The following is a 21,391-nucleotide window of genomic DNA, read 5'->3' on the forward strand; positions in this document are numbered from 1 at the left end:
TAGGAAACAGAACATAGAGATAGAACTTGAAACTACTTAATTGTGTCAAGTTTCAAGAAGGTAGCACAAACCGTGTTTGATTTAGAGTTCCAAATACATCTATCAATATAGGAGAAAACAGAGTGAAACGCCAAAATTCAAACTGTTACTGGAAACGAAAGCTTCAACATTGAAGAACGAAATTTGGGGAAGAAAGTGGGCTCAGTGTACTGATCATTACCTGAAAGTATCACCCAGTTTGGGTGTAAAAATATTTGCTGAGATTTCTGGAGAGTCGTAATTTTTGGAAGCTTGGCAACCCTTTCAGTGAAAGTGTTTCTCGCCTGTCACTGCTTAGGGCTACAAAAATAGGAAGCAGAACATAGAGATAGAACTTGAAACTAATTAATTTTGTCAAGTTTCAAGAAGCTAGCACAAACCGTGTTTGATTTAGAGTTCCAAATACATCTATCAATATAGGAGAAAACAGAGTGAAACCTAAAAATTCAAACTGTTACTGGAAATGAAAGCTGCAACATTGAAGAACGAAATTTGGGGAACAAAGTGGGCTCAGTGTACTGATCATTACCTGAAAGTATCACCCAGTTTGGGTGAAAAAATATTTGCTGAGATTTCTGTAGATTCGTAATTTTTGGAAGCTTGGCAACCCCTTTCAATGAAAGAGTTTCTCGTCTGTCACTGCTTAGGGCTACACCAATAGGAAACAAAATATAGAGATAGAACTTGAAAATACTTAATTGTGTCAAGTTTCAAGAAGGTAGCACAAACCGTGTTTGATTTAGAGTTCCAAATACATCTATCAATATAGGAGAAAACAGAGTGAAACCTAAAAATTCAAACTGTTACTGGAAACGAACGCTTCAACATAGAAGAACGAAATTTGGGGAACAAAGTGGGCTCATTGTACTGATCATTACCTGAAAGTATCACCCAGTTTGGGTGAAAAAATGTTTGCTGATATTTCTGGAGATTCGTAATTTTTGGAAGCTTGGCAACCCCTTTCAATGAAAGTGTTTCTCGCCTGTCACTGCTTGGGGCTACATCAATAAAAAACAGAACATAGAGACAGAACTTGAAACTACTCAATTGTGTCAATTTTCAAGAAAGTAGCACAACCCGTGTTTGATTTAGAGTTCCAAATACATGTATCAATATAGGAGAAAACAGAGTGAAACGCCAAAATTCAAACTGTTACTGGAAACGAACGCTTCAACACAGAAGAACGAAATTGGGGGAACCAAGTGGGCTTAGTGTACTGATCATTACCTGAAAGTATCATCCAGTTTGGGTGAAAAAATATTTGCTGTGATTTCTGGAGATTCGTAATTTTTGGAAGCTTGGCAACCCCTTTCAATGAAAGTGTTTCTCGCCTGTCACTGCTTAGGGCTACATCAATAGGAAACAGAACATAGAGATAGAACTTGAAACTACTTAATTGTGTCAAGTTTCAAGAAGGTAGCCTAAACCGTGTTTGATTTAGAGTTCCAAATACATCTATCAATATAGGAGAAAACAGAGTGAAACGCCAAAATTCAAACTGTTACTGGAAACGAAAGCTTCAACATTGAAGAACGAAATTTGGGGAAGAAAGTGGGCTCAGTGTACTGATCATTACCTGAAAGTATCACCCAGTTTGGGTGTAAAAATATTTGCTGAGATTTCTGGAGATTCGTAATTTTTGGAAGCTTGGCAACCCTTTCAGTGAAAGTGTTTCTCGCCTGTCACTGCTTAGGGCTACATCAATAGGAAGCAGAACATAGAGATAGAACTTGAAACTTATTAATTGTGTCAAGTTTCAAGAAGCTAGCAAAAACCGTGTTTGATTTATAGTTCCAAATACATCTATCAATATAGGAGAAACCAGAGTGAAAACTAAAAATTCAAACTGTTACTGGAAACGAAAGCTGCAACATTGAAGAACGAAATTTGGGGAACAAAGTGGGCTCAGTGTACTGATCATTACCTGAAAGTATCACCCAGTTTGGGTGAAAAAATATTTGCTGAGATTTCTGTAGATTCGTAATTTTTGGAAGCTTGGCAACCCCTTTCAATGAAAGTGTTCCTCGCCTGTCACTGCTTAGGGCTACATCAATAGGAAACAGAACATAGAGATAGAACTTGAAACTTATTAATTGTGTCAAGTTTCAAGAAGCTAGCACAAACCGTGTTTGATTTAGAGTTCCAAATACATGTATCAATATAGGAGAAAACAGAGTGAAACGCCAAAATTCAAACTGTTACTGGAAACGAACGCTTCAACATAGAAGAACGAAATTTGGGGAACCAAGTGGGCTTAGTGTACTGATCATTACCTGAAAGTATCATCCAGTTTGGGTGAAAAAATATTTGCTGTGATTTCTGGAGATTCGTAATTTTTGGAAGCTTGGCAACCCCTTTCAATGAAAGTGTTTCTCGTCTGTCACTGCTTAGGGCTACACCAATAGGAAACAAAATATAGAGATAGAACTTGAAACTACTTAATTGTGTCAAGTTTCAAGAAGCTAGCACAAACCGTGCTTGATTTAGAGTTCCAAATACATCTATCAATATAGGAGAAAACAGAGTGAAACGCCAAAATTCAAACTGTTACTGGAAACGAACGCTTCAACATAGAAGAACGAAATTTGGGGAACCAAGTGGGCTTAGTGTACTGATCATTACCTGAAAGTATCATCCAGTTTGGGTGAAAAAATGTTTGCTGAGATTTCTGGAGATTCGTAATTTTTGGACGCTTGGCAACCCCTTTCAATGAAAGTGTTTCTCGTCTGTCACTGCTTAGGGCTACACCAATAGGAAACAAAATATAGAGATAGAACTTGAAACTACTTAATTGTGTCAAGTTTCAAGAAGCTAGCACAAACTGTGCTTGATTTAGAGTTCCAAATACATCTATCAATATAGGAGAAAACAGAGTGAAACGCCAAAATTCAAACTGTTACTGGAAACGAAAGCTTCAACATTGAAGAACGAAATTTGGGGAAGAAAGTGGGCTCAGTGTACTGATCATTACCTGAAAGTATCACCCAGTTTGGGTGTAAAAATATTTGCTGAGATTTCTGGAGATTCGTAATTTTTGGAAGCTTGGCAACCCCTTTCAATGAAAGTGTTTCTCGCCAGTCACTGCTTAGGTCTACATCAATAGGAAACAGAACATAGAGATAGAACTTGAAACTAATTAATTGTGTCAAGTTTCAAGAAGCTAGCACAAACCGTGTTTGATTTAGAGTTCCAAATACATCTATCAATATAGGAGAAAACAGAGTGAAACCTAAAAATACAAACTGTTACTGGAAACGAAAGCTGCAACATTGAAGAAGGAAATTTGGGGAACAAAGTGGGCTCAGTGTACTGATCATTACCTGAAAGTGTCACCCAGTTTGGGTGTAAAAATATTTGCTGAGATTTCTGGAGATTCGTAATTTTTGGAAGCTTGGCAACCCCTTTCAATGAAAGTGTTTCTTGCCTGTCACTGCTTAGGGCTACATCAATCGGAAACAGAACATAGAGATAGAACTTGAAACTACTTAACTGTGTCAAGTTTCAAGAAGCTAGCACAAACCGTTCTTGATTTAGAGTTCCAAATACATCTATCAATATAGGAGAAAACAGAGTGAAACGCCAAAATTCAAACTGTTACTGGAAACGAACGCTTCAACATAGAAGAACGAAATTTGGGGAACCAAGTGGGCTTAGTGTACTGATCAATACCTGAAAGTATCATCCAGTTAAGGTGAAAAAATGTTTGCTGAGATTTCTGGAGATTCGTAATTTTTGGACGCTTGGCAACCCCTTTCAATGAAAGTGTTTCTCGTCTGTCACTGCTTAGGGCTACACCAATAGGAAACAAAATATAGAGATAGAACTTGAAACTACTTAATTGTGTCAAGTTTCAAGAAGCTAGCACAAACTGTGCTTGATTTAGAGTTCCAAATACATCTATCAATATAGGAGAAAACAGAGTGAAACGCCAAAATTCAAACTGTTACTGGAAACGAAAGCTTCAACATTGAAGAACGAAATTTGGGGAAGAAAGTGGGCTCAGTGTACTGATCATTACCTGAAAGTATCACCCAGTTTGGGTGTAAAAATATTTGCTGAGATTTCTGGAGATTCGTAATTTTTGGAAGCTTGGCAACCCTTTCAGTGAAAGTGTTTCTCGCCTGTCACTGCTTAGGGCTACATCAAAAGGAAACAGAACATAGAGAGAGAACTTGAAACTTATTAATTGTGTCAAGTTTCAAGAAGCTAGCAAAAACCGTGCTTGATTTAGAGTTCCAAATACATCTATCAATATAGGAGAAAACAGAGTGAAACGCCAAAATTCAAACTGTTACTGGAAACGAACGCTTCAACATAGAAGAACGAAATTTGGGGAACCAAGTGGGCTTAGTGTACTGATCATTACCTGAAAGTATCATCCAGTTTGGGTGAAAAAATAATTGCTGAGATTTCTGGAGATTCGTAATTTTTGAAGCTTGGACACCCCTTTCAATGAAAGTGTTACTCGTCTGTCACTGCTTAGGCCTACACCAATAGGAAACAAAATATAGAGATAGAACTTGAAACTACTTAATTGTGTCAAGTTTCAAGAAGTTAGCACAAACCGTGCTTGATTTAGAGTTCCAAATACATCTATCAATATAGGAGAAAACAGAGTGAAACCTAAAAATTCAAACTGTTACTGGAAACGAAAGCTTCAACATTGAAGAACGAAATTTGGGGAACAAAGTGGGCTCAGTGTACTGATCATTACCAGAAATTATCATCCAGTTTGGGTGTAAAAATATTTGCTGAGATTTCTGGAGATTCGTAATTAATGGAAGCTTGGCAACCCCTTTCAATGAAAGTGTTTCTCGCCTGTCACTGCTTAGGGCTACATCAATAGGAAACAGAACATACAGATAGAACTTGAAACTAATTAATTGTGTCAAGTTTCAAGAAGCTAGCACAAACCGTGTTTGATTTAGAGTTCCAAATACATCTATCAATATAGGAGAAAACAGAGTGAAACCTAAAAATACAAACTGTTACTGGAAACGAAAGCTTCAACATTGAAGAACGAAATTTGGGGAACCAAGTGGGCTCAGTGTACTGATCATTACCTGAAAGTATCACCCAGTTTGGGTGTAAAAATATTTGCTGAGATTTCTGGAGATTCGTAATTTTTGGAAGCTTGGCAACCACTTTCAATGAAAGTGTTTCTTGCCTGTCACTGCTTAGGGCTACATCAATAGGAAACAGAACATACAGATAGAACTTGAAACTAATTAATTGTGTCAAGTTTCAAGAAGCTAGCACAAACCGTGTTTGATTTAGAGTTCCAAATACATCTATCAATATAGGAGAAAACAGAGTGAAACCTAAAAATACAAACTGTTACTGGAAACGAAAGCTGCAACATAGAAGAACGAAATTAGGGGAACCAAGTGGGCTTAGTGTACAGATCATTACCTGAAAGTATCACCCAGTTTGGGTGAAAAAATGTTTGCTGAGATTTCTGGAGATTCGTAATTTTTGGACGCTTGGCAACCCCTTTCAATGAAAGTGTTTCTCACCTGTCACTGCTTAGGGCTACAACAATAGAAAACAGAACATAGAGATAGAACTTGAAACTACTTAATTGTGTCAAGTTTCAAGAAGCTAGCACAAACCGTGCTTGATTTAGAGTTCCAAATACATCTATCAATATAGGAGAAAACAGAGTGAAACCTAAAAATTCAAACTGTTACTGGAAACGAACGCTTCAACATAGAAGAACGAAATTTGGGGAACAAAGTGGGCTCATTGTACTGATCATTACCTGAAAGTATCACCCAGTTTGGGTGAAAAAATGTTTGCTGATATTTCTGGAGATTCGTAATTTTTGGAAGCTTGGCAACCCCTTTCAATGAAAGTGTTTCTCGCCTGTCACTGCTTGGGGCTACATCAATAGGAAACAGAACATAGAGACAGAACTTGAAACTACTTAATTTTGTCAAGTTTCAAGAAGGTAGCACAACCCGTGTTTGATTTAGAGTTCCAAATACATGTATCAATATAGGAGAAAACAGAGTGAAACGCCAAAATTCAAACTGTTACTGGAAACGAACGCTTCAACACAGAAGAACGAAATTTGGGGAACCAAGTGGGCTTAGTGTACTGATCATTACCTGAAAGTATCACCCAGTTTGGGTGTAAAAATATTTGCTGAGATTTCTGGAGATTCGTAATTTTTGGAAGCTTGGCAACCCTTTCAGTGAAAGTGTTTCTCGCCTGTCACTGCTTAGGGCTACATCAATAGGAAGCAGAACATAGAGATAGAACTTGAAACTTATTAATTGTGTCAAGTTTCAAGAAGCTAGCAAAAACCGTGTTTGATTTATAGTTCCAAATACATCTATCAATATAGGAGAAACCAGAGTGAAAACTAAAAATTCAAACTGTTACTGGAAACGAAAGCTGCAACATTGAAGAACGAAATTTGGGGAACAAAGTGGGCTCAGTGTACTGATCATTACCTGAAAGTATCACCCAGTTTGGGTGAAAAAATATTTGCTGAGATTTCTGTAGATTCGTAATTTTTGGAAGCTTGGCAACCCCTTTCAATGAAAGAGTTTCTCGTCTGTCACTGCTTAGGGCTACACCAATAGGAAACAAAACATAGAGATAGAACTTGAAACTACTTAATTGTGTCAAGTTTCAAAAAGCTAGCACAAACCGTGCTTGATTTAGAGTTCCAAATACATCTATCAATATAGGAGAAAACAGAGTGAAATGCCAAAATTCAAACTGTTACTGGAAACAAACGCTTCAACATAGAAGAACGAAATTTGGGGAACCAAGTGGGCTTAGTGTACTGATCATTACTTGAAAGTATCATCCAGTTTGGGTGAAAAAATGTTTGCTGAGATTTCTGGAGATTCGTAATTTTTGGACGCTTGGCAACCCCTTTCAATGAAAGTGTTTCTCGTCTGTCACTGCTTAGGGCTACACCAATAGGAAACAAAATATAGAGATAGAACTTGAAACTACTTAATTGTGTCAAGTTTCAAGAAGCTAGCACAAACTGTACTTGATTTAGAGTTCCAAATACATCTATCAATATAGGAGAAAACAGAGTGAAACGCCAAAATTCAAACTGTTACTGGAAACGAAAGCTTCAACATTGAAGAACGAAATTTGGGGAAGAAAGTGGGCTCAGTGTACTGATCATTACCTGAAAGTATCACCCAGTTTGGGTGTAAAAATATTTGCTGAGATTTCTGGAGATTCGTAATTTTTGGAAGCTTGGCAACCCTTTCAGGAAAGTGTTTCTCGCCTGTCACTGCTTAAGGCTACAAAAATAGGAAGCAGAACATAGAGATAGAACTTGAAACTACTTAATTTTGTCAAGTTTCAAGAAGCTAGCACAAACCGTGTTTGATTTAGAGTTCCAAATACATCTATCAACATAGGAGAAAACAGAGTGAAACCTAAAAATTCAAACTGTTACTGGAAATGAAAGCTGCAACATTGAAGAACGAAATTTGGGGAACAAAGTGGGCTCAGTGTACTGATCATTACCTGAAAGTATCACCCAGTTTGGGTGAAAAAATATTTGCTGAGATTTCTGTAGATTCGTAATTTTTGGAAGCTTGGCAACCCCTTTCAATGAAAGAGTTTCTCGTCTGTCACTGCTTAGGGCTACACCAATAGGAAACAAAATATAGAGATAGAACTTGAAAATACTTAATTGTGTCAAGTTTCAAGAAGGTAGCACAAACCGTGTTTGATTTAGAGTTCCAAATACATCTATCAATATAGGAGAAAACAGAGTGAAACCTAAAAATTCAAACTGTTACTGGAAACGAACGCTTCAACATAGAAGAACGAAATTTGGGGAACAAAGTGGGCTCATTGTACTGATCATTACCTGAAAGTATCACCCAGTTTGGGTGAAAAAATGTTTGCTGATATTTCTGGAGATTCGTAATTTTTGGAAGCTTGGCAACCCCTTTCAATGAAAGTGTTTCTCGCCTGTCACTGCTTGGGGCTACATCAATAGGAAACAGAACATAGAGACAGAACTTGAAACTACTCAATTGTGTCAATTTTCAAGAAAGTAGCACAACCCGTGTTTGATTTAGAGTTCCAAATACATGTATCAATATAGGAGAAAACAGAGTGAAACGCCAAAATTCAAACTGTTACTGGAAACGAACGCTTCAACACAGAAGAACAAAATTTGGGGAACCAAGTGGGCTTAGTGTACTGATCATTACCTGAAAGTATCATCCAGTTTGGGTGAAAAAATATTTGCTGTGATTTCTGGAGTTTCGTAATTTTTGGAAGCTTGGCAACCCCTTTCAATGAAAGTGTTTCTCGCCTGTCACTGCTTAGGGCTACATCAATAGGAAACAGAACATAGAGATAGAACTTGAAACTACTTAATTGTGTCAAGTTTCAAGAAGGTAGCACAAACCGTGTTTGATTTAGAGTTCCAAATACATCTATCAATATAGGAGAAAACAGAGTGAAACGCCAAAATTCAAACTGTTACTGGAAACGAAAGCTTCAACATTGAAGAACGAAATTTGGGGAAGAAAGTGGGCTCAGTGTACTGATCATTACCTGAAAGTATCACCCAGTTTGGGTGTAAAAATATTTGCTGAGATTTCTGGAGATTCGTAATTTTTGGAAGCTTGGCAACCCTTTCAGTGAAAGTGTTTCTCGCCTGTCACTGCTTAGGGCTACATCAATAGGAAGCAGAACATAGAGATAGAACTTGAAACTTATTAATTGTGTCAAGTTTCAAGAAGCTAGCAAAAACCGTGTTTGATTTATACTTCCAAATACATCTATCAATATAGGAGAAACCAGAGTGAAAACTAAAAATTCAAACTGTTACTGGAAACGAAAGCTGCAACATTGAAGAACGAAATTTGGGGAACAAAGTGGGCTCAGTGTACTGATCATTACCTGAAAGTATCACCCAGTTTGGGTGAAAAAATATTTGCTGAGATTTCTGTAGATTCGTAATTTTTGGAAGCTTGGCAACCCCTTTCAATGAAAGAGTTTCTCGTCTGTCACTGCTTAGGGCTACACCAATAGGAAACAAAACATAGAGATAGAACTTGAAACTACTTAATTGTGTCAAGTTTCAAAAAGCTAGCACAAACCGTGCTTGATTTAGAGTTCCAAATACATCTATCAATATAGGAGAAAACAGAGTGAAATGCCAAAATTCAAACTGTTACTGGAAACAAACGCTTCAACATAGAAGAACGAAATTTGGGGAACCAAGTGGGCTTAGTGTACTGATCATTACCTGAAAGTATCATCCATTTTGGGTGAAAAAATGTTTGCTGAGATTTCTGGAGATTCGAAATTTTTGGATGCTTGGCAACCCCTTTCAATAAAAGTGTTTCTCGCCTGTCACTGCTTAGGGCTACATCAATAGGAAACAGAACATAGAGATAGAACTTGAAACTACTTAATTGTGTCAAGTTTCAAGAAGCTAGCACAAACCGTGTTTGATTTAGAGTTCCAAATACATCTATCAATATAGGAGAAAACAGAGTGAAACCTAAAAATTCAAACTGTTACTGGAAATGAAAGCTGCAACATTGAAGAACGAAATTTGGGGAACAAAGTGGGCTCAGTGTACTGATCATTACCTGAAAGTGTCACCCAGTTTGGGTGTAAAAATATTTGCTGAGATTTCTGGAGATTCGTAATTTTTGGAAGCTTGGTAACCCCTTTCAATGAGAGTGTTTCTTGCCTGTCACTGCTTAGGGCTACATCAATCCGAAACAGAACATAGAGATAGAACTTGAAACTACTTAACTGTGTCATGTTTCAAGAAGCTAGCACAAACCGTTCTTGATTTCGAGTTCCAAATACATCTATCAATATAGGAGAAAACAGAGTGAAACGCCAAAATTCAAACTGTTACTGGAAACGAACGCTTCAACATAGAAGAACGAAATTTGGGGAACCAAGTGGGCTTAGTGTACTGATCATTACCTGAAAGTATCATCCAGTTTGGGTGAAAAAATGTTTGCTGAGATTTCTGGAGATTCGTAATTTTTGGACGCTTGGCAACCCCTTTCAATGAAAGTGTTTCTTGTCTGTCACTGCTTAGGGCTACACCAATAGGAAACAAAATATAGAGATAGAACTTGAAACTACTTAATTGTGTCAAGTTTCAAGAAGGTAGCACAAACCGTGTTTGATTTAGAGTTCCAAATACATCTATCAATATAGGAGAAAACAGAGTGAAACGCCAAAATTCAAACTGTTACTGGAAACGAACGCTTCAACATAGAAGAACGAAATTTGGGGAACAATTTGGGCTCATTGTACTGATCATTACCTGAAAGTATCACCCAGTTTGGGTGAAAAAATATTTCCTGATATTTCTGGAGATTCGTAATTTTTGGAAGCTTGGCAACCCCTTTCAATGAAAGTGTATCTCGCCTGTCACTGCTTAGGGCTACATCAATAGGAAACAGAACATAGAGACAGAACTTGAAACTACTTAATTGTGTCAAGTTTCAAGAAGCTAGCACAAACCGTGCTTGATTTAGAGTTCCAAATACATCTATCAATATAGGAGAAAACAGAGTGAAACCTAAAAATTCAAACTGTTACTGGAAACGAACGCTTCAACATAGAAGAACGAAACTTGGGGAACCAAGTGGGCTTAGTGTACTGATCATTATCTGAGAGTATCACCCAGTTTGGGTGTAAAAATATTTGCTGAGATTTCTGGAGATTCGTAATTTTTGGAAGCTTGGCAACCATTTCAATGAAAGTGTTTCTCGCCTGTCACTGCTTAGGGCTACATCAATAGGAAACAGAACATAGAGATAGAACTTGAAACTTATTAATTGTGTCAAGTTTCAAGAAGCTAGCAAAAACCGTGTTTGATTTATAGTTCCAAATACATCTATCAATATAGGAGAAAACAGAGTGAAAACTAAAAATTCAAACTGTTACTGGCAACGAAAGCTGGAACATTGAAGAACGAAATTTGGGGAACAAAGTGGGCTCAGTGTACTGATCATTACCTGAAAGTATCACCCAGTTTGGGTGAAAAAATATTTGCTGAGATTTCTGGAGATTCGTAATTTTTGGAAGCTTGGCAACCCCTTTCAATGAAAGAGTTTCTCGTCTGTCACTGCTTAGGGCTACACCAATAGGAAACAAAACAGAGAGTTAGAACTTGAAACTACTTAATTGTGTCAAGTTTCAAGAAGCTAGCACAAACCGTGCTTGATTTAGAGTTCCAAATACATCTATCAATATAGGAGAAAACAGAGTGAAATGCCAAAATTCAAACTATTACTGGAAACAAACGCTTCAACATAGAAGAACGAAATTTGGGGAACCAAGTGGGCTTAGTGTACTGATCATTACCTGAAAGTATCATCCAGTTTGGGTGAAAAAATGTTTGCTGAGATTTCTGGAGATTCGTAATTTTTGGACGCTTGGCAACCCCTTTCAATGAAAGTGTTTCTCGTCTGTCACTGCTTAGGGCTACACCAATAGGAAACAAAATATAGAGATAGAACTTGAAACTACTTAATTGTGTCAAGTTTCAAGAAGGTAGCACAAACCGTGTTTGATTTAGAGTTCCAAATACATCTATCAATATAGGAGAAAACAGAGTGAAACGCCAAAATTCAAACTGTTACTGGAAACGAACGCTTCAACATAGAAGAACGAAATTTGGGGAACAATTTGGGCTCATTGTACTGATCATTACCTGAAAGTATCACCCAGTTTGGGTGAAAAAATATTTGCTGATATTTCTGGAGATTCGTAATTTTTGGAAGCTTGGCAAGCCCTTTCAATGAAAGTGTATCTCGCCTGTCACTGCTTAGGGCTACATCAATAGGAAACAGAACATAGAGATAGAACTTGAAACTACTTAATTGTGTCAAGTTTCAAGAAGCTAGCACAAACCGTGCTTGATTTAGAGTTCCAAATACATCTATCAATATAGGAGAAAACAGAGTGAAACCTAAAAATTCAAACTGTTTCTGGAAACAAACGCTTCAACATAGAAGAACGAAATTTGGGGAACAAAGTGGGCTCAGTGTACTGATCATTATCTGAGAGTATCACCCAGTTTGGGTGTAAAAATATTTGCTGAGATTTCTGGAGATTCGTAATTTTTGGAAGCTTGGCAACCATTTCAATGAAAGTGTTTCTCGCCTGTCACTGCTTAGGGTTACATCAATAGGAAACAGAACATAGAGATAGAACTTGAAACTTATTAATTGTGTCAAGTTTCAAGAAGCTAGCAAAAACCGTGTTTGATTTATAGTTCCAAATACATCTATCAATATAGGAGAAAACAGAGTGAAAACTAAAAATTCAAACTGTTACTGGCAACGAAAGCTGCAACATTGAAGAACGAAATTTGGGGAACAAAGTGGGCTCAGTGTACTGATCATTACCTGAAAGTATCACCCAGTTTGGGTGAAAAAATATTTGCTGAGATTTCTGGAGATTCGTAATTTCTGGAAGCTTGTCAACCCCTTTCAATGAAAGAGTTTCTCGTCTGTCACTGCTTAGGGCTACACCAATAGGAAACAAAACAGAGAGATAGAACTTGAAACTACTTAATTGTGTCAAGTTTCAAGAAGCTAGCACAAACCGTGCTTGATTTAGAGTTCCAAATACATCTATCAATATAGGAGAAAACAGAGTGAAACGCCAAAATTCAAACTGTTACTGGAAACAAACGCTTCAACATAGAAGAACGAAATTTGGGGAACCAAGTGGGCTTAGTGTACTGATCATTACCTGAAAGTATCATCCATTTTGGGTGAAAAAATGTTTGCTGGGATTTCTGGAGATTCATAATTTTTGGAAGCTTGGCAACCCTTTTAAATGAAAGTGTTTCTCGCCTGTCACTTTTAGGGCTACATCAATCGGAAACAGAACATAGAGATAGAACTTGAAACTACTTAACTGTGTCAAGTTTCAAGAAGCTAGCACAAACCGTGTTTGATTTAGAGTTCCAAATACATCTATCAATATAGGAGAAAACAGAGTGAAACGCCAAAATTTAAACTGTTACTGGAAATGAACGCTTCAACATAGAAGAACGAAATTTGGGGAACCAAGTGGGCTTAGTGTACTGATCATTACCTGAAAGTATCATCGAGTTTGGGTGAAAAAATGTTTGCTGAGATTTCTGGAGATTCGTAATTTTTGGAAGCTTGGCAACCCCTTTCAATGAAAGTGTTTTTCGTCTGTCACTGCTTAGGGCTACAACAATAGAAAACAGAACATAGAGATAGAACTTGAAACTACTTAATTGTGTCAAGTTTCAAGAAGCTAGCACAAACCGTGCTTGATTTAGAGTTCCAAATACATCTATCAATATAGGAGAAAACAGAGTGAAACGCCAAAATTAAAACTGTTACTGGAAACGAACGCTTCAACATAGAAGAACGAAATTTGGGGAACCAAGTGGGCTTAGTGTACTGATCATTACCTGAAAGTATCATCCAGTTTGGGTGTAAAAATATTTGCTGAGATTTCTGGAGATTCGTAATTTTTGGAAGCTTGGCAACCCCTTTCAATTAAAGTGTTTCTCGTCTGTCACTGCTTAGGGCTACATCAATAGGAAACAGAACATAGAGATAGAACTTGAAACTACTTAATTGTGTCAAGTTTCAAGAAGCTAGCACAAACCGTGCTTGATTTAGAGTTCCAAATACATCTATCAATATAGGAGAAAACAGAGTGAAACCTAAAAATTCAAACTGTTACTGGAAACGAACGCTTCAACATAGAATAACGAAATTTGGGGAACCAAGTGGGATTAGTGTACTGATCATTATCTGAGAGTATCACCCAGTTTGGGTGTAAAAATATTTGCTGAGATTTCTGGAGATTCGTAATTTTTGGAAGCTTGGCAACCATTTCAATGAAAGTGTTTCTCGCCTGTCACTGCTTAGGGCTACATCAATAGGAAACAGAACATAGAGATAGAACTTGAAACTTATTAATTGTGTCAAGTTTCAAGAAGCTAGCAAAAACCGTGTTTGATTTATAGTTCCAAATACATCTATCAATATAGGAGAAAACAGAGTGAAAACTAAAAATTCAAACTGTTACTGGCAACGAAAGCTGCAACATTGAAGAACGAAATTTGGGGAACAAAGTGGGCTCAGTGTACTGATCATTACCTGAAAGTATCACCCAGTTTGGGTGTAAAAATATTTGCTGGGATTTCTGGAGATTCGTAATTTTTGGAAGCTTGGCAACCCCTTTCAATGAAAGAGTTTCTCGTCTGTCACTGCTTAGGGCTACACCAATAGGAAACAAAACAGAGAGATAGAACTTGAAACTAATTAATTGTGTCAAGTTTCAAGAAGCTAGCACAAACCGTGCTTGATTTAGAGTTCCAAATACATCTATCAATATAGGAGAAAACAGAGTGAAACGCCAAAATTCAAACTGTTACTGGAAACAAACGCTTCAACATAGAAGAACGAAATTTGGGGAACCAAGTGGGCTTAGTGTACTGATCATTACCTGAAAGTATCATCGAGTTTGGGTGAAAAAATGTTTGCTGATATTTCTGGAGATTCGTAATTTTTGGACGCTTGGCAACCCCTTTCAATGAAAGTGTTTCTCGTCTGTCACTGCTAAGGGCTACAACAATAGGAAACAGAACATAGAGATAGAACTTGAAACTACTTAATTGTGTCAAGTTTCAAGAAGCTAGCACAAACCGTGCTTGATTTAGAGTTCCAAATACATCTATCACTATAGGAGAAAACAGAGTGAAATGCCAAAATTCAAACTGTTACTGGAAACGAACGCTTCAACATAGAAGAACGAAATTTGGGGAACCAAGTGGGCTTAGTGTACTGATCATTACCTGAAAGGATCATCCAGTTTGGGTGAAAAAATATTTGCTGAGATTTCTGGAGATTCGTAATTTTTGGAAGCTTTTCAACCCCTTTCAATGAAAGTGTTTCTCGCCTGTCACTGCTTAGGGCTACACCAATAGGAAACAAAACATAGAGATAGAACTTGAAACTACTTAATTGTGTCAAGTTTCAAGAAGCTAGCACAAACCGTGCTTAATTTAGAGTTCCAAATACATCTATCAATATAGGAGAAAACAGAGTGAAACACCAAAATTCAAACTGTTACTGGAAACGAAAGCTTCTACATTGAAGAACGAAATTTGTGGAACAAAGTGGGCTCAGTGTACTGATTATTACCTGAAAGTATCACCCAGTTTGGGTGTAAAAATATTTGCTGAGATTTCTGGAGATTCGTAATTTTTGGAAGCTTGGCAACCCTTTCAGTGAAAGTGTTTCTCGCCTGTCACTGCTTAGGGCTACATCAATAGGAAGCAGAACATAGAGATAGAACTTGAAACTTATTAATTGTGTCAAGTTTCAAGAAGCTAGCAAAAACCGTGTTTGATTTATAGTTCCAAATACATCTATCAATATAGGAGAAACCAGAGTGAAAACTAAAAATTCAAACTGTTACTGGAAACGAAAGCTGCAACATTGAAGAACGAAATTTGGGGAACAAAGTGGGCTCAGTGTACTGATCATTACCTGAAAGTATCACCCAGTTTGGGTGAAAAAATATTTGCTGAGATTTCTGTAGATTCGTAATTTTTGGAAGGTTGGCAACCCCTTTCAATGAAAGAGTTTCTCGTCTTTCACTGCTTAGGGCTACACCAATAGGAAACAAAACATAGAGATAGAACTTGAAACTCCTTAATTGTGTCAAGTTTCAAAAAGCTAGCACAAACCGTGCTTGATTTAGAGTTCCAAATACATCTATCAATATAGGAGAAAACAGAGTGAAATGCCAAAATTCAAACTGTTACTGGAAACAAACGCTTCAACATAGAAGAACGAAATTTGGGGAACCAAGTGGGCTTAGTGTACTGATCATTACCTGAAAGTATCATCCATTTTGGGTGAAAAAATGTTTGCTGAGATTTCTGGAGATTCGAAATTTTTGGATGCTTGGCAACCCCTTTCAATGAAAGTGTTTCTCGTCTGTCACTGCTTAGGGCTACAACAATAGAAAACAGAACATAGAGATAGAACTTGAAACTACTTAATTGTGTCAAGTTTCAAGAAGCTAGCACAAACCGTGCTTGATTTAGAGTTCCAAATACATCTATCAATATAGGAGAAAACAGAGTGAAACGCCAAAATTAAAACTGTTACTGGAAACGAACGCTTCAACATAGAAGAACGAAATTTGGGGAACCAAGTGGGCTTAGTGTACTGATCATTACCTGAAAGTATCATCCAGTTTGGGAGAAAAAATATTTGCTGAGATTTCTGGAGATTCGTAATTTTTGGAAGCTTGGCAACCCCTTTCAATGAAAGTGTTTCTCGCCTGTCACTGCTTAGGGCTACATCAATAGGAAACAGAACATAGAGATAAAACTTGAAACTACTTAATTGTGTCAAGTTTCAAGAAGCTAGCACAAACCGTGTTTGATATAGAGTTCCAAATACATCTATCAGTATAGGAGAAAACAGAGTGAAACCTAAAAATTCAAACTGTTACTGGAAACGAAAGCTTCAAAATTGAGGAACGAAATTTGGGGAACAAAGTGGGCTCAGTGTACTGATCATTACCTGAAAGTATCACCTAGTTTGGGTGTAAAAATATTTGCTGAGATTTCTGGAGATTCGTAATTTTTGGAAGCTTGGCAACCCCTTTCAATGAAAGTGTTTCTCGCCTGTCACTGCTTAGGGCTACATCAATAGGAAATAGAACATAGAGTTATAACTTGAAACTACTTAATTGTGTCAAGTTTCAAGAAGCTACACAAAGCGTGTTTGATTTAGAGTTCCAAATACATCTATCGATACAGGAGAAAACAGCGTGAAACCTAAAAATTCAAACTGTTACTGGAAATGAATGCTTCAACATTGAGGAACGAAATTTGGGGAACAAAGTGGGCTCAGTGTACTGATCATTACCTGAAAGTATCACCCAGTTTGGGTGTAAAAATATTTGCTGAGATTTCTGGAGATTCGTAATTTTTGGAAGCTTGGAAACCCCTTTCAATGAAAGGGTTTCTCGACTGTCACTGCTTAGGGCTACATCAATAGGAAACAGAACATAGAGATAGAACTTGAAACTACTTAATTGTGTCAAGTTTCAAGAAGCTGGCACAAACCGTGTTTGATTTAGAGTTCCAAATACATCTATCAATATAGGAGAAAAGAGAGTGAAACCTAAAAATTCAAACTGTTACTGGAAACCAAAGCTTCAACATTGAAGAAGGAAATTTGGGGAACCAAGTGGGCTCAGTGTACTGATCATTACCTGAAAGAATCATCCAGTTTGGGTGAAAAAATATTTGCTGAGATTTCTGGAGATTCGTAATTTTTGGAAGCTTGGCAACCCCTTTCAATGAAAGTGTTTCTCGTCTGTCACTGCTTAGGGCTACACCAATAGGAAACAAAATATAGAGATAGAACTTGAAACTACTTAATTGTGTCAAGTTTACAGAAGCAAGCACAAACCGAGCTTGATTTAGAGTTCCAAATACATCTATCCATATAGGAGAAAACAGAGTGAAACCTAAAAATTCAAACTCTTACTGGAAACGAATCCTTCAACATTGAAGAACGAAATTTGGGAAACAAAGTGGGCTCCATGTACTGATCATTACCTGAGAGTATCATCCAGTTTGGGTGAAAAAATATTTGCTGAGATTTGTGGAGATTCGTAATTTTTGGAATCTTGGCAACCCCTTTCAATGAAAGTGTTTCTCGCCTGTCACTGCTTAGGGCTACATCAATAGGAAACAAAATATAGAGATAGAACTTGAAACTACTTAATTGTGTTAAGTTTCAAGAAGCTAGCACAAACCGTGCTTGATTTAGAGTTCCAAATACATCTATCAATATAGGAGAAAACAGAGTGAAACCTAAAAATTCAAACTGTTACTGGAAACGAAAGCTTCAACATTGAAGAACGAAATTTTGGGAACAAAGTGGGCTCAGTGTACTGATCATTACCTGAAAGTATCACCCAGTTTGGGTGTAAAAATATTTGCTGAGATTTCTGGAGATTCGTAATTTTTGGAAGCTTGGCAACCCCTTTCAATGAAAGTGTTTCTCAACTGTCACTGCTTAGGGCTACACCAATAGGAAACAAAATATAGAGATAGAACTTGAAACTATTTAATTGTGTCAAGTTTCAAGAAGCTAGCACAAACCGTGTTTGATTTAGAGTTCCAAATACATCTATCAATATAGGAGAAAACAGAGTGAAACACCAAAATTCAAACTGATACTGGAAACGAACGCTTCAACATAGAAGAACGAAATTTGGGGAACAAAGTGGGCTCAGTGTACTGATCATTATCTGAAAGTATCATACAGTTTGGGTGAAAAAATATTTGCTGAGATTTGTGGAGATTCGTAATTTTTGGAATCTTGGCAACCCCTTTCAATGAAAGTGTTTCTCGCCTGTCACTGCTTAAGGCTACGTCAATAGGAAACAGAACATAGAGTTAGAACTTGAACCTACTTAATTGTGTCAAGTTTCAAGAAGCTCGCACAAACCCAGCTTGATTTAGTGTTCCAAATACATCTATCAATATAGGAGAAAACAGAGTGAAACGCCAAAATTCAAACTGTTACTGGAAACGAACGCTTCAACATAGAAGAACGAAATTTGGGGAACCAAGTGGGCTTAGTGTACTGATCATTACCTGAAAGTATCACCCAGTTTGGGTGTAAAAATATTTGCTGAGATTTCTGGAGATTCGTAATTTTTGGAAGCTTGGCAACCATTTCAATGAAAGTGTTTCTCGCCTGTCACTGCTTAGGGTTACATCAATAGGAAACAGAACATAGAGATAGAACTTGAAACTTATTAATTGTGTCAAGTTTCAAGAAGCTAGCAAAAACCGTGTTTGATTTATAGTTCCAAATACATCTATCAATATAGGAGAAAACAGAGTGAAAACTAAAAATTCAAACTGTTACTGGCAACGAAAGCTGCAACATTGAAGAACGAAATTTGGGGAACAAAGTGGGCTCAGTGTACTGATCATTACCTGAAAGTATCACCCAGTTTGGGTGAAAAAATATTTGCTGAGATTTCTGGAGATTCGTAATTTTTGGAAGCTTGTCAACCCCTTTCAATGAAAGAGTTTCTCGTCTGTTACTGCTTAGGGCTACACCAATAGGAAACAAAACAGAGAGATAGAACTTGAAACTACTTAATTGTGTCAAGTTTCAAGAAGCTAGCACAAACCGTGCTTGATTTAGAGTTCCAAATACATCTATCAATATAGGAGAAAACAGAGTGAAACGCCAAAATTCAAACTGTTACTGGAAACAAACGCTTCAACATAGAAGAACGAAATTTGGGGAACCAAGTGGGCTTAGTGTACTGATCATTACCTGAAAGTATCATCCATTTTGGGTGAAAAAATGTTTGCTGAGATTTCTGGAGATTCATAATTTTTGAAAGCTTGGCAACCCTTTTAAATGAAAGTGTTTCTCGCCTGTCACTTTTAGGGCTACATCAATCGGAAACAGAACATAGAGATAGAACTTGAAACTACTTAACTGTGTCAAGTTTCAAGAAGCTAGCACAAACCGTGTTTGATTTAGAGTTCCAAATACATCTATCAATATAGGAGAAAACAGAGTGAAACGCCAAAATTTAAACTGTTACTGGAAATGAACGCTTCAACATAGAAGAACGAAATTTGGGGAACCAAGTGGGCTTAGTGTACTGATCATTACCTGAAAGTATCATCGAGTTTGGGTGAAAAAATGTTTGCTGAGATTTCTGGAGATTCGTAATTTTTGGACGCTTGGCAACCCCTTTCAATGAAAGTGTTTTTCGTCTGTCACTGCTTAGGGCTACAACAATAGAAAACAGAACATAGAGATAGAACTTGAAACTACTTAATTGTGTCAAGTTTCAAGAAGCTAGCACAAACCGTGCTTGATTTAGAGTTCCAAATACATCTATCAATATAGGAGAAAACAGAGTGAAACGCCAAAATTAAAACTGTTACTGGAAACGAACGCTTCAACATAGAAGAACGAAATTTGGGGAACCAAGTGGGCTTAGTGTACTGATCATTACCTGAAAGTATCATCCAGTTTGGGTGTAAAAATATTTGCTGAGATTTCTGGAGATTCGTAATTTTTGGAAGCTTGGCAACCCCTTTCAATTAAAGTGTTTCTCGTCTGTCACTGCTTAGGGCTACATCAATAGGAAACAGAACATAGAGATAGAACTTGAAACTACTTAATTGTGTCAAGTTTCAAGAAGCTAGCACAAACCGTGCTTGATTTAGAGTTCCAAATACATCTATCAATATAGGAGAAAACAGAGTGAAACCTAAAAATTCAAACTGTTACTGGAAACGAACGCTTCAACATAGAAGAACGAAATTTGGGGAACCAAGTGGGATTAGTGTACTGATCATTATCTGAGAGTATCACCCAGTTTGGGTGTAAAAATATTTGCTGAGATTTCTGGAGATTCGTAATTTTTGGAAGCTTGGCAACCATTTCAATGAAAGTGTTTCTCGCCTGTCACTGCTTAGGGCTACATCAATAGGAAACAGAACATAGAGATAGAACTTGAAACTTATTAATTGTGTCAAGTTTCAAGAAGCTAGCAAAAACCGTGTTTGATTTATAGTTCCAAATACATCTATCAATATAGGAGAAAACAGAGTGAAAACTAAAAATTCAAACTGTTACTGGCAACGAAAGCTGCAACATTGAAGAACGAAATTTGGGGAACAAAGTGGGCTCAGTGTACTGATCATTACCTGAAAGTATCACCCAGTTTGGGTGTAAAAATATTTGCTGAGATTTCTGGAGATTCGTAATTTTTGGAAGCTTGGCAACCCCTTTCAATGAAAGAGTTTCTCGTCTGTCACTGCTTAGGGCTACACCAATAGGAAACAAAACAGAGAGATAGAACTTGAAACTAATTAATTGTGTCAAGTTTCAAGAAGCTAGCACAAACCGTGCTTGATTTAGAGTTCCAAATACATCTATCAATATAGGAGAAAACAGAGTGAAACGCCAAAATTCAAACTGTTACTGGAAACAAACGCTTCAACATAGAAGAACGAAATTTGGGGAACCAAGTGGGCTTAGTGTACTGATCATTACCTGAAAGTATCATCGAGTTTGGGTGAAAAAATGTTTGCTGATATTTCTGGAGATTCGTAATTTTTGGACGCTTGGCAACCCCTTTCAATGAAAGTGTTTCTCGTCTGTCACTGCTTAGGGCTACAACAATAGGAAACAGAACATAGAGATAGAACTTGAAACTACTTAATTGTGTCAAGTTTCAAGAAGCTAGCACAAACCGTGCTTGATTTAGAGTTCCAAATACATCTATCACTATAGGAGAAAAC

Source organism: Spermophilus citellus (genome assembly GCF_964194105.1).
Source record: "Spermophilus citellus genome assembly, chromosome: 13".
Classification (NCBI taxonomy): Eukaryota; Metazoa; Chordata; class Mammalia; order Rodentia; family Sciuridae; genus Spermophilus; species Spermophilus citellus.